The sequence below is a fragment of the Salminus brasiliensis genome, chromosome 18, assembly GCF_030463535.1.
Source record: "Salminus brasiliensis chromosome 18, fSalBra1.hap2, whole genome shotgun sequence".
Classification (NCBI taxonomy): domain Eukaryota; kingdom Metazoa; phylum Chordata; class Actinopteri; order Characiformes; family Bryconidae; genus Salminus; species Salminus brasiliensis.
Genome location: NC_132895.1, coordinates 19541262 through 19554397, shown reverse-complemented (window position 1 = coordinate 19554397; position 13136 = coordinate 19541262). Strand labels below are relative to the sequence as shown.

Below are 13136 nucleotides of genomic sequence, written 5' to 3'. Positions count from 1 at the left end.
CAGCAGCAGCAGCAGCAGCTGTCTCTCCCCGCGTCTCGCCGCCTGCAGTTCAGGAGGACTGAGACGGCCCACATGAACAGGGCTGGTTTTCACAGAGCGGCCCTGAGGCAGAGGACTGATCCCAGAGCAGATTCCTCCACGTTCATGATCGTTTTTGGAAAACTGGCAGAAAGTAATGATCCATAAAAGGAGGAGTAAATAACTCCAGTTTAATGTGAAGAAAACGGAGAGCACGACAGCAAGAAAGGCAGCTAACAGCTAACAGCTCTTGCCTGCTGTGATCAGTTCCTGAAGGGGAATTCCACTGATTTTGAATCATGAAATTGGATAAAAATCATTACAAAACATTATTTTGTGGCCACGTCAACTTCAAAAATTCACGTCAAAAATTATAAAGAAAAACAACTATCACTTATATCCTATATAGATTACCTCATAGATAATATATTTAGGACACTAAGTAATAGTTTGAGGCCACAAGATAATATATTAAGGTAAGAAAATAAGATATTGAGGCCACAAGATAATATATTAGGGTAAGAAAATAAAATAGGTAGTATACTGGGGACACAATACAATATATTGAGGCCACAAGATAACATATTGAGGCCACAAAGTAATATATTTGGGGCAAAAGGTAATATATTTAATATAACAATTTACTTGAGAACACAAGGTGATATACTGAGGCCACAAGATAGCATATTAAGACCACAAAATAATATATTTGGGGCACAAGATCACATACTGACAACAATATATTGAGGCCACAAGATAATATTTTGAAGCCACTAGATAACATATTAAGGCCACAAAGTAATATATTAAGGCCACAAGATAATATATTGAGGTCACAAGATTCACAAGATGATATTTTGAGGCCACTAGATAACATATTAAGGCCACAAAGTAATATATTTGGAGCACAAGGTCACATACTGATGTAACAATACATTGATGCCACAAGATAATATTAATCCATCTTCTTATCTGCTTCTTCCTGGTCAGGGTCAGAATGGGTCCAGAGCCTACCTGGAATCACTGGGCCTTTGAAAGAAGTATGAGATTACTTATTTATCTTATTTGATATTAATTTGAGATTTGAATGTATCTTATTTTAGATAACATGTTTACCTTATTTATTTATTGTAAATTATTTTGTGGCCTTAATATATTATCTGAGGGCCATGCCTTATTATATCCTACCACCATGTCAGTTTAGGGGCTCTGTAATCTAGCCATGTGTTTTATATGTTTAAAAGCTTTCTGTAAAACTATAAATTGAGGCCACAAGATAATATTTAGATTTCTTTTACATTTTTTTTCTGGCGAGTTTCACGGCTTAGGAATAAAAATGCAGTTCCCTGTGGAGTGTTTTTTCAGAAATTGGTGGTGAGGGACCTGTGTTGACTTCTAGAAACAATTCTTGACTAGAAGCGAAGTAATTTGTTTATACATAAGCCACGAAACCCGCCAGCGTTCTCCGTCTGTCAGTTCTGTCTTCAGCCACAGTTCTGCCACTGCTGGTAGACCTGTATGACCATGCACTTCTATAGACCTGCAAATTCAGCTACTTCCTTTACACTCCTTTTTACCAATTATTAACATCTGCTTTGCGACAAAATATTATCTTGTGGCCTCAATATATTATTGTGTGGCCATGCATTATTATAAAACAATCACTATGTCACCCTCTGTATCACCACTGTAAAGAAACTGTTGTTTTCTCTGCAATTAACCATTTCACACCAAACCGATATTTTGTTTACCTCTCAGTTCCCCTTCAACAACAAAAGGCCTAGCAGTCAATAAATGGCTGAACAAGAATGAAGAGATTTGGAAAGATCTTCAAAGGTAATGATTTATCTCTACAAACAAAGATCAGACTTGCCTACGCTATGGTCTATAGTCTGTTGTCCTTCATAAGAAAGCTGGCCAATAAAAAACTGGACAAGAGAAACATGGATGCCTTTGAACTTTAGTGTTGGTAAAGACGCTTGAGACTTTGGTCGTTTGAGAAAACAAACAAATGGATCCTTGACCAAATCAAGCCTGACCTCTCACTCAAAGCCCAGAAAACAAAGCCGCCCTTCTTCTTTTTGGACGCATTCTAAAAAAGAATCTGTTCATCGGAAAGGACAGTTACACTTGAAGGAGCAGTAACAGCAATAACCAGCTATGATATGGCGGTATACAATCACAGACAGCATGGGTGGATCATTAAGAGGCCTAACGATACTAACAGGAAACTCTATCCCTATAGTCATCAACAGTTGAACTCGACTTCTCCATATTTAATAAATAAATAAATAAAATATCAATCAAGGAAATCTTTCGTAAGTCCTTCTTGTGTTCTTGCCAAGACCATACCACTCTGAAAAACAACTGTCATGACATGACATGACATAAAACAACTATATTAGACAATCTGCCTAATCTGTCTGGCTATCTGTCCCAGTCTGTGTCGGTGTCTGAGAAGCAGATGGAGAGGGCAGAAGGAAAAGCAGCTCCCGTCTTGTTGTTTTAACTTACTTGGTTTTGAGGACACCTAACTTAACAGACCTAACACTGTTACCTTACTATCAGAAGTTCAGAGGTTTTCAAATTGTGACCTCTCGTTAACCTATGCCGGTGTAGTTCAGGTCACACAGGGGTTTATTGGATGGACTATGTGAAACACAAGCTGCACAAGGGATTAAATATTCTCATTCATTTCTCATGCATTTATCAGCGAAGCTTCAGGATGAGTCAGGCCAAATATCAGCGATTAGGAATCATCGCTAATGCAGACATAAGCTGACTTAGAAAGGACTTGATGTTATGATCAGTGGGCAGATGTGCTGGGGGCGGAGAAGGTGAGGGGTCATCCACTTAGAGCAGCAGAAACGTTTCACTTATTTTAGATTAAATGGTGACTTTTTTTTGCAACCATCAAACCACCAACCAGCTTGCAACCATCACACTTAGAAATGAGGACTATAGATGGTCAGTGTGGTGGTGCCTCCTCAGACAGTTCCCTGACCTTAAGTCTAACTGAATCATTTGTTTTTCAGTATTTTTTACATTGCATTCCACCCATACCTGCTGTCTGAATCCAGGCTTGATCTTTTAAGAAAAGGCACAAATATATACCTTGTACAAAAATATGCGTCTGGTCATTTGAGGGTACACTTAGACTGTACCTTGGTGAACATAAATGTGGGCCTACATGTACAGTACCTTTTCTTCTGACAGTGCAACATTAAACAAGAAGATTTGACATGCTGGTAACAGTTACAAAAGATTACAAAACACTTTCACTTTCAACTAGAACCGAACCGGGGAATGGCATCATGGTTTTAATGCTCTGGTCAGATCTTTCTATAAAGGAATGGCATCGTGGTTTTGATGCACTGGTCAGATCTTTCTAGATGGGAATGGCATCGTGGTTTTAATGCTCTGGTCAGATCTTTCTATAAAGGAATGGCATCATGGTTTTAATGCTCTGGTCAGATCTTTCTATAAAGGAATGGCATCATGGTTTTAATGCTCTGGTCAGATCTTTCTATAAAGGAATGGCATCATGATTTTAATGCACTGGTCAGATCTTTCTAGATGGGAATGGCATCATGGTTTTAATGCACTGGTCAGATCTTTCTAGATGGGAATGGCATCATGGTTTTAATGCTCTGGTCAGATCTTTCTATAAAGGAATGGCATCATGGTTTTAATGCACTGGTCAGATCTTTCTAGATGGGAATGGCATCATGGTTTTAATGCACTGGTCAGATCTTTCTAGATGGGAATGACATCATGGTTTTAATGCTCTGGTCAGATTTTTCTAGATGGGAATGGCATCATGGTTTTAATGCACTGGTCAGATCTTTCTAGATGGGAATGGCATCATGGTTTTAATGCTCTGGTCAGATCTTTCTATAAAGGAATGGCATCATGGTTTAAATGCACTGGTCAGATCTTTCTAGATGGGAATGGCATCATGATTTTAATGCTCTGGTCAGATCTTTCTAGATGGGAATGGCATCATGGTTTTAATGCACTGGTCAGATCTTTCTAGATGGGAATGGCATCATGATTTTAATGCACTGGTCAGATCTTTCTAGAACTGATCAGATCATTTCAGATGGGAATGGCATCATTGTTTTTACACAATTAACATCCAAGCACATTACCTATGCACCTCAGTCCTCAATCCTCCAAGCTCTAGTCTCATGAGTAGACTACAGCTGTTGTGTGCTTTTGTGAGGGAGGGAGATGCACTGGTCAGATCTTTCTAGATGGGAATGGCATTGTGGATTTAATGCACTGGTCAGATCTTTCTAGAACTGGTCAAATCTTTATAGATGGGAATGGCATCATGGTTTAAATACAATTAACATCCAAGTACATGAATGCTGTACACCACAGTCCTCCATTCTCTGAGCTCTAGTCTCATGAGTAGACTACACAACCATGGAATAGCTATAACTTCTCTTCATTGATTTTTTTGGGTTAGAATATTGATCAGTAAATCCAGTATCCTAAATCAGACTGTGAGCTGAGTGAATAATAACAGCATTAAGATATGATATCATGTAATGGATAATTACTCTAGAGTTTAATACAGAATACCACACGAGAATCACAGAGGGCTATATTTCTACAGCTCTCTTGTGTGAGGCCAGTCATACATTTCCTTTGTACTCCAATCCCGAAAGCAGTCTAATTTTATGATCTTCCAGGAGTAGACATGTTAACACGTCTCACAAACAGCTCGGTTTGTAGGAGTACTGGCTTGACGCACATAGTATGACACTTTTGTCCTCTTTTGATCATACACTGCAGTGGTCATCCAATATCTTTCCAAGCACATAAAGCCTTTGAGAAAGAGGATACGTCCGGGCTGGTTTGTTTCAAAGGTTAAGACAGAGCTCAGATTACTTCGGCTGTAAAGCTGCGGAAGGGTGAAGAGGTTAGCACACTCTATAGTGAGAAAAGATGGGACTCTTTGAGGCAGCACAGATGAATAGCCAGAGACATGAACGCCCCTGCCTATATATATATATATATATATATATATATATATATATATATATATATATATATATATATATATACATATATAGATACCCCTTCTAATTAATAATCCCAGCTACTTTAAGGTGCACCTATTGATTGCTGACAAGTCTGTGGCGGGGGGTGGGTGGGTGGGCGTAGGGGGGTATAAAGCCTCCCAGCATTGGGCTGTGGGGCAGTGGAACAACTGTGTTCTCTGGATGTTGTGGCTAAATGCAATCAGTTCTTCACAGCAATGTTCCATGAAAAAAAACCTTTCCCAAAAGGGTGCTCTGCTCCTGCAGCACAGTAGCAACAAATCCCCTATTTTAGAAGGAGCGTGATCTGAACTGGGGTCTGCAAACTTTTGGACACCTAGTACAGTGAGAACATCAGGGGTGGGGTGAAGGTGGACGTCGTGTCAACAGGGGGACACTTCTGGACATATACTGCCTACATGTGAGGTGGCTATAGTGTTGGTGGAGCCAATACTCTGATTCACTGATATGTGTGTGTGTGTGTGTGTGTGTGTGTGTGTAACTATTTCATTAACAGCGCTCCTGATTGGAGAGCAGAACAGCGTACTATCGCCTTTTAGCGGCTTCCTGACCGCCAGTGGAGTTTGTAGCGGGGAGCCGGAGCTCCGGAGCTGGAGGAGAGGGAGAGGGAGAGAGAGAGAGAGAGAGAGAGAGAGAGAGAGGGAGAGAGAGAGGGAGGGAGAGAGAGAGGGAGAGAGAGGGAGAGGGAGAGGGAGAGAGAGAGAGAGAGAGAGAGAGAGAGAGAGAGAGAGAGAGAGAGGGGGAGAGAGAGAGAGAGAGCGAGAGAGAGGGAGGGAGAGGGAGAGAGAGAGAGAGAGAGAGAGAGAGAGAGAGAGAGAGAGAGAGAGAGAGAGAGAGAGGAGAGAGAGGGGGAGAGGGAGAGAGGGAGAGAGAGAGAGGGAGAGAGAGAGGGAGAGAGGACTGATCTCTGGGTCTGCCAGCAGGAAAGCCTCTCCACATTTAAACCGGGACGCCCCACTTCTGCTGCTGGAGTCAGAGGAGACGCAAGCGCACAAACGCAGCTCTACGATCATTCATTCCCCTCTGGATATATTCCCCCCCCCCCGGCTTTCCACCCTGCAGCTCCTGCCGAACACACTGAACCGGTGAGCACGTCGGGCTTTATTTGTAGACGTTCACTGGTAGCTGCTTCGCTAGCAGACATGCCAGCGATTCTCGGAGAAACGTTAGTAGCCCCTTAACGTTGTAGCTGTGTGTGTAGCATCGCTGGCTAACTGGCTCCTTTACCAAATGCCAGCGCAGTTTTTGTTTGTATTTTTCTGGTGAATTCCTCATCAAAGCTGGACGGCTAACCGGCTAGCTAGACTGTGCCATCGCCGAAGAGCGAGTCGAGAGCGGTGTGGAAATCTTAACGGCAGTCTGGGCTGTCTCCGGACAAGCTATTAGCTGGCTGGCTGACTGGCTGGCTGGCTGACTGGCTAGCTAGCTACTAACTTGCCTCCCTCTTTCTGGCTGGCTGGCTGGTGGCTGCAGAGTTGGGCAGCTGTCTGGCTGCAGCTTTGAAGAACTGTAAGCAGCTAATGTGAACTAAATCGCTAGTGCTAGCTAGCTTAGCAGGAAAGTGGAACTCCTCCAGTCATTAACACACACACACACACACACACACACACACACACACACACACACAGACTCACACACACTGGATTTGAGTTACTTTGTGCTTGTTTGGCTTTTACTTCAACTGTCTGGCTGCTGAAACTTCAGTGTTTGTAAAGGCTCTGGTCGCTGAGCTGGCTAATGCTAGCTAGCTAACTCTCTGCACGTTATTCAAACACAGACTTTACACTAGCATCGAGTAACAGCTAAGAGCTGCCACACACACACACACACACACACACACACACCATTAGCTGCCCATATAATGGGACAGGCAAGGCAGATTTAGCTAGATGGCTACCCCGTGTGTTAGCTATCTCTAGCTAGTAAGATTTGCCGTGAGTTGTCTAGTTTCTCTAGCCGGCAGTAAGTTAGTTAGCTAGTTAGCAAGGCAAATTAGCCCCCTAATCTGTGCATTGGTGGGCTGGCGAGACACTTGAGGCGAGCTCCTTCTCTGGCAGTGTTTCAGTGAGCTTGCTGGAGCTCAGGGTTGTTTATTGTGACCGTTGTTGTGCTCCTTTAACGGCTTGGCTGGAGAGTGTTGTCAGAAGTTAGTTAGCTAGCTAGCGTAAGTAGTGCTGGTCTGCTCTGTTGACTCTGTTGGCTTTGCTGATGGGAAGCCGAGCAGTGTAGCTGAGCTACGTGGACGTGTGTAGCGCTATCCATCTGTAACTGCTAGGAGTGATGAGCTCGTTGATGCTGGTGTGCTGGCTGCTCCGTGGAGGGTGTGGACCCTCCAAGGTGTATTTTCTTGAGTCACTAACGTTACTGTGGTTCAGCTGGGGTGTAAGAGCTGCTCCATGAAGGTGTAACCCAGATCTGAACCACATTGTTGCCTTAGGGCTCCTTTAAAAGATGAGCAGCCCTGCTGTCAGGCTTATGTGTGATTACACTGTGCTCCAGACCTGAGGAAGGTGGCACATGTTGGCTGGTACACCACAATGCACTGATCGCATTGTGAGCATCACCTCAGTCCTGTGTCTCATTAAATTATTATTTTTTTAAGTATATTCTTAGTCAGACTAGGTCCTGAAATAAGCCTACGCTGCATCATAAGCCAATCTGTGAAGTGCTGATGAAGTAAAAAGAGTCTTAGAGCATCTCATGAAGATTATTATATTAGATGGACTAAGCACCCTGCAAGGAAGCCCAGCTCGAAGAGGCCTCGTATTTAAACCAGCTGAGCGAAAGGGGCTGTGCTGCGTCGGCCAGGGGTTTTCCAGTTTGATCTTGGAGGTCCATCAGAGGAGTGGCAATCGGCTGTGTATGAGTGGGGAAATCGCCAGACTGTGCTGGACACCAGCCCGCCAGGGCCAGAACTGAAGATCCCTGGCCTAGACCTAACAGTTTTGAGGGGTTTGTTCTCTATTCAGTTTGTGAACTAGGGATTTTACTCACTAGGGATGTCCTGATCAGTGCGATGTTTCTGCCCCCGATCCAAGCAGCTTAATGTTGAGTGTCAGCCAGTACTGATCTCCTGTTGTTCTTATGGTTGTACAGCCATGTAGTTTAGGTAGTATACTGCCCTTAAGTCCGGTGAAACTGATATCTTGGTTTATTTTAGCCTTAATTATGTAGAGTTTGACTGACCTACCTGATCATTTGATTGCCAGGTCCTTTAAAATGCTTAGGTTTGTTGAGCTGGTAGAATTGTACACACTTTGAGCAGATATGTTTAATGAGTGTGTGTATGTATATATATATATAAATATAAATATAATTATGGATGTCATACATGACTTACTTATTTATAGTGTTGTGAATGCACGTTAGCGTAAGTAAAGACGTGACGGGAGTGTGTTTTCCACACCGCTTAGGCGTCATGGTCAGAAACGGCAGACGCAAAAGGCTTGAGCTCACCCTGTGTATGCTCCTTACTGTAAGAACGGTGACTGCGTTGAGTCCAAACACTAAAAAAGTACAGATATTACAAGTTTACTTGTTCCACAACCACAGTACTGAAGTGCTTAATTGAGGACGTGCCACACTGCTTCTCACACAGCGGTGAGCAAAGACCTGGACACAGATTGGAGCTACAATAGCCAGTACCATTAAAATGTGTCTGGATCGGCCCAGTCCACTGTTTCTGTCCTTTTCCCCGGCAAATGGTAAGGAATCGTGCCGAAGTGGGGGCTATGATATTTGTTTCTGGAAAAATATAGGCTCAAGGTTTATAGCGCTGTAGTTCTCTTCTAATGACTGGATGCACTGGTCATTAAATGTCCTTCAGAGCTAAAGGATGAAGAGGTTAGCGCACGCTGTAGTGAGGAAAGATGGACTCTTTGAGGCAGCACAGTTGAATAGACAGATTCAACATGAATGCCTCTGCGTAGTTTGGGTTGCTATACATCTCCTTGGTTTGAATGTGAATGAGCTAGTCGGAGAGAGGGCAAAAGAGCACAGAAATGAATGGCTCGACCCTATAGCCAGCAAGATAGATATCAAATGGAGACTGTCTTTTAGTACAGAAGTGAAGACCTTGTTGACAATGCTACAGGGAGTGTGAGTTAGACCTCCAGTCAGTAATGGAAGACTTCAGACTGCCTGAGGTTAGTCACTCCTGCCTTTGCGAGATGAACGTTGAGTCTGTGTGGCTTTTTAAAAAATATTACAGCTCTGTCTGAGAGAATATCCAACGCTTGCCTTTATTTCGTCAGATGCGCCTTCCCTTCAGAATTGTTTTCGCAGAGCATTGCAGTGGGATCCCGTGTAAGAAAAAGGATGTAGCTGGAAGAATTCGTTAAGCAGCTAGTTACTGAAATCTTATGAGGTTGCAGAACGGGCCCTGGGCCTGCCCAGTCTAGCCGTCGCTAACCGTTATCAGCTTCCACAATAATGAGTCTGCAGTCTGCCCTGATCAGCCATAACATTAAGACTACTGACTGGTGAAGTGGATAAAGTTGATTATCTTGTTTTAAGAGGACAAGGACTTTGACAAGGGTCAGAGCATCTCCTAAACTCCTAAAGGAGGACTTATGGGGTGTTTGCCGTATGCAGTGCTTAGTATCTACCAAGGAATGGATGCAATCCATGGAGGTCCCACCTTACACCTTACAGGATGTGCACCTTACACCTTATGGATCTGCGCTAACGCCTGGGAGTCGGATCCCACAGGACGCGAGTCCATGCCTTGAATGGTCAGAGCAGTTTTGGTAGCATGATGGTGACCCACTCAAGATTAGGCAGGGGGTTTAATATTATGACTGAACGGTTTACAAATGACCGTCTAGGAAGTCTTTAGAAGTTTCAGTACCAAACAATGAATGTGGGTTTTTGGACACATAAATCTGTTTTGAAATTTGATTGGAGCCACTTTCATACATGATTTTAGATCAGATATGTATGCATTACACTGGTTTTGGGGTTTGTTTGTTTTTTTTTCTCTTCACTGCCCCAGTATTTGTATTGTTGAAATAATGAACAGCTGGAAGATGTTTGAAGCAGATTATCTTCACAATGGCTTTTTCTGCTGCTGAATCTCAAATATCTTTCGACTCCATACATAGTGCACCACATAAAAATAAAGGAAAAGGGGCCCAAAACATTCAGGTTTCAGTCTGTGCACAAACCTCTACTGAACATATAAAGCAGTATTTGGGTTTAGACTCCATAGTTTCAGTCTTGTGCTGAGGTCAGGATGCACGTAGTTCATCAGTGTGATGTTAGTGTGTGCATGTGGGCTGTTTCACAATGCAGGCCGATCACATTACCACTTATCGTGGTTCATGAAGGGTTTTGGAGTTTTGGAGTGTTTATTAATGGTAATGATTTGAGTCACTCCGTGTACGTCATGAAAAAGCTGCTCACAGGTACAACATTGACTGGTGTTGATACCTGGGCATGTCATGAGTCTTGATCGTATCTGAATAGGGCAAAGTGTAAACTCGCCCAGGACGCATTTAAAACAGATATAAATGTAATCTCTGACAGATTTGTGCTGTATTTATGCGGGTGGTGGCCGTTACACTTGTTCTTGAGGAATCTTACATCAGATTTTTGGTGGTGTTGGCGGCTGCTGCTGGGTGGCACGCTCATGCTAATGTTTTTGCTGCTGTAGATGCAGAGGAAAATCCGAGGTTGTGTGCAGTCAGGGTCTTGGTACATGTTGTTTGTCAAGAATTAAGTCATTATGTTTCTAAGAAATATATTAAAAAAAAAAAAAATCATCTTGGCTAATTTTTTTTTTTTTTATGTATTTTTACGATGCTGCAATTCATCTCCCAACCGCAATATACAGTAATTTAATTCCAGCAGCGTTTGCTTATATTGTGCTTTCAAAATCAGGTCAATATCTTCTGCTCCATGCCCATGCAGTGCTCCATCCCTTTGTTCAGCTTTGCGTGCGAGGGTTTTAAACCCACAGAAACAGGTTGCCCACAACGTTTTTGCATGTGCAGCATCGTTCTGTACAGCTGGGAATATTCTGACCTCTTTTCCTCCGGGGTTAACTCCCCCCTACCCCCCGTTTTGCTGGCGGATTGGACCCAGCCAACCTCAGCCGGCCCTTCAATCTGTAGCCCCGCTAATACTCTTTAGCTCTTGCTGTGCCGCACCATGGGGTTCACCCCTCATGACAACTCTGGCTGAGGGGGTGGTCTGCCGTGAGCAATCAGCCAAATTGAACAGGGAAGAAAGAATCCGAATGTGTTTATAGCTCCATTCGACTGAAACTCCTGCAGCTTTCCTTACAGCCCTCCCTCCGTTTTGCAGATTTTGTGTGGAGCTGCTTAGAGACTCTTGTTTTTTATCTGTGTACTGATGGCGATTGATTTGCTAAATGACTTTACGTAAGAGATGCAGGAAATTATTTGGATCAGAATTGTTGCTGTGTCCGTGGACATTATTGAGATGGAGATTTCTTTCCCCCCCCCAAGGACATTAATGGCAATTGAGGTCTTGCATAATGCATTTGGATTTAAAATGCTGAAAATATTGACAGAAAAAGTTAGAACTTTCTAATGTTGCTTCTGTTTTTGGTTCGTTTTTGGTTATTTCAGGTACAGGTGAGCAATATAAGGATGTCAGTCAAGGTTAGGTTGCTTTTTGTTTATTTTGAACAGACAGTCGTGCAGGTTGGTGCTTGCTGAGGCAGTGGATACAACCTGTAGTATGTTCCCTATGCCTACACTCTCGCTCAGGCCATTGGTTTTTATTGAGAACCACAGAGATGTGTAAAGAACTTTTAATTTGGTAAAGGCTCACGCATCTCCATTACGAACGCGGTCCTTTATGGAATCTGAGGTGGTACAAAATTAAAAACAGAATAATGGACAATGCGTTTTTGCATTAGGACAGAGGATATTTTCACAATTTTACAGAAGCAATCATTTGCACTCGCCATAATCTGACGCCATTCACCTTGAGCTAAGCTTACAGCCCCTAGTTTTAATATGGAATATGTTTAATGTAAATGTATGTACAGTTTTTAATCCTAGGTAAATGCTCTAAAAAGCTCATTCAGAGCTGGACGGGATGTGGCATCAACATGGCAATGTAAACAATCCCCAAAAAACAAACCCAAAGAATATTATTATTATTATTATTATTAATTATTATTATTATTATTATTATTATTATTCTTTTTGTGTGTGTGTAATATTTCAGTGAAGTGGCACCTTTAAATTTTGATGCTGATTTTCATTGGATTCTTTGGATCTGACTGGAATAAAATGTTTTCAAATCTAATTTTGAAGAAATAAACAACACAATTTTTGCTGTACACTTACCTTGCAGCATGAAGCTGAAATTCCCCCTTACGTTTAGCCTCCTGTATGTTCTGCACTGTTTAAGGTGGAAGGGAAAGTTCCAGTAAGAAGCTGGAGAGGAGAATAACTTCTCTTGTTCTGAATTTAAAGGCAGAAATGTTATACTGAGCTTATGTGATGAGGTTCTATTTCCAGAAGCATGGCTGACAAAACATTTCCACATGGTCTTTATTTATTTATTTATTTCTATATATTTTTTAAAAGCAAATAATGAGGAAATGCGGGCGTGTACAATGAGCACGGAGATAAACTGATTCACGCAGCGCTTGCGTGGGGCTGCTGTGACCGGTGTTGCTGTGTTTGAGGGATGCTCTGTGTGCTGGGGGAAGCAGGTTAGATGAGCTAGTGGAATTATCTAGTGGAGTCGAGGTAGGTGCCAACATGTTGCCAACTCTGGTTCTTTAGTCCAGCCCAGCTTAAATCCAACAGAGGAAAACTAGGTTAAAAAATCTCCCCACTGAAAAGACCATTGTCCGTTATTTTTCTCTGCCAGTTCACAGTAAATTCATTACAGCACAATATATAATTTACTAGATTTATACTGTAACTAAATCAATTTTACTAAAATAATTTATACTAAATCAATAGCTAAATACACAGCACGCAAACATAAGATGAACATGTACTGACGTTCAACATGTGAATATATTTGTTCAATAATAAATAGTTAATAAATAGTTTTAAT

At 42.3% G+C, this 13136-nt stretch overlaps 1 protein-coding gene across 1 annotated transcript in view; it reads left to right on the top strand.

Annotated features, from left to right (window-relative positions):
- The first annotated feature begins 5950 nt into the window (after positions 1-5950).
- Positions 5951-13136, top strand: part of ndst1b (N-deacetylase/N-sulfotransferase (heparan glucosaminyl) 1b) — a 97229-nt gene continuing 90043 nt past the window's right edge. The window contains exon 1 of the mRNA XM_072661876.1: positions 5951-6175. The gene's annotated coding sequence lies outside the window, so the exon portion shown is untranslated. The remainder of the gene's footprint in view (positions 6176-13136) is intronic.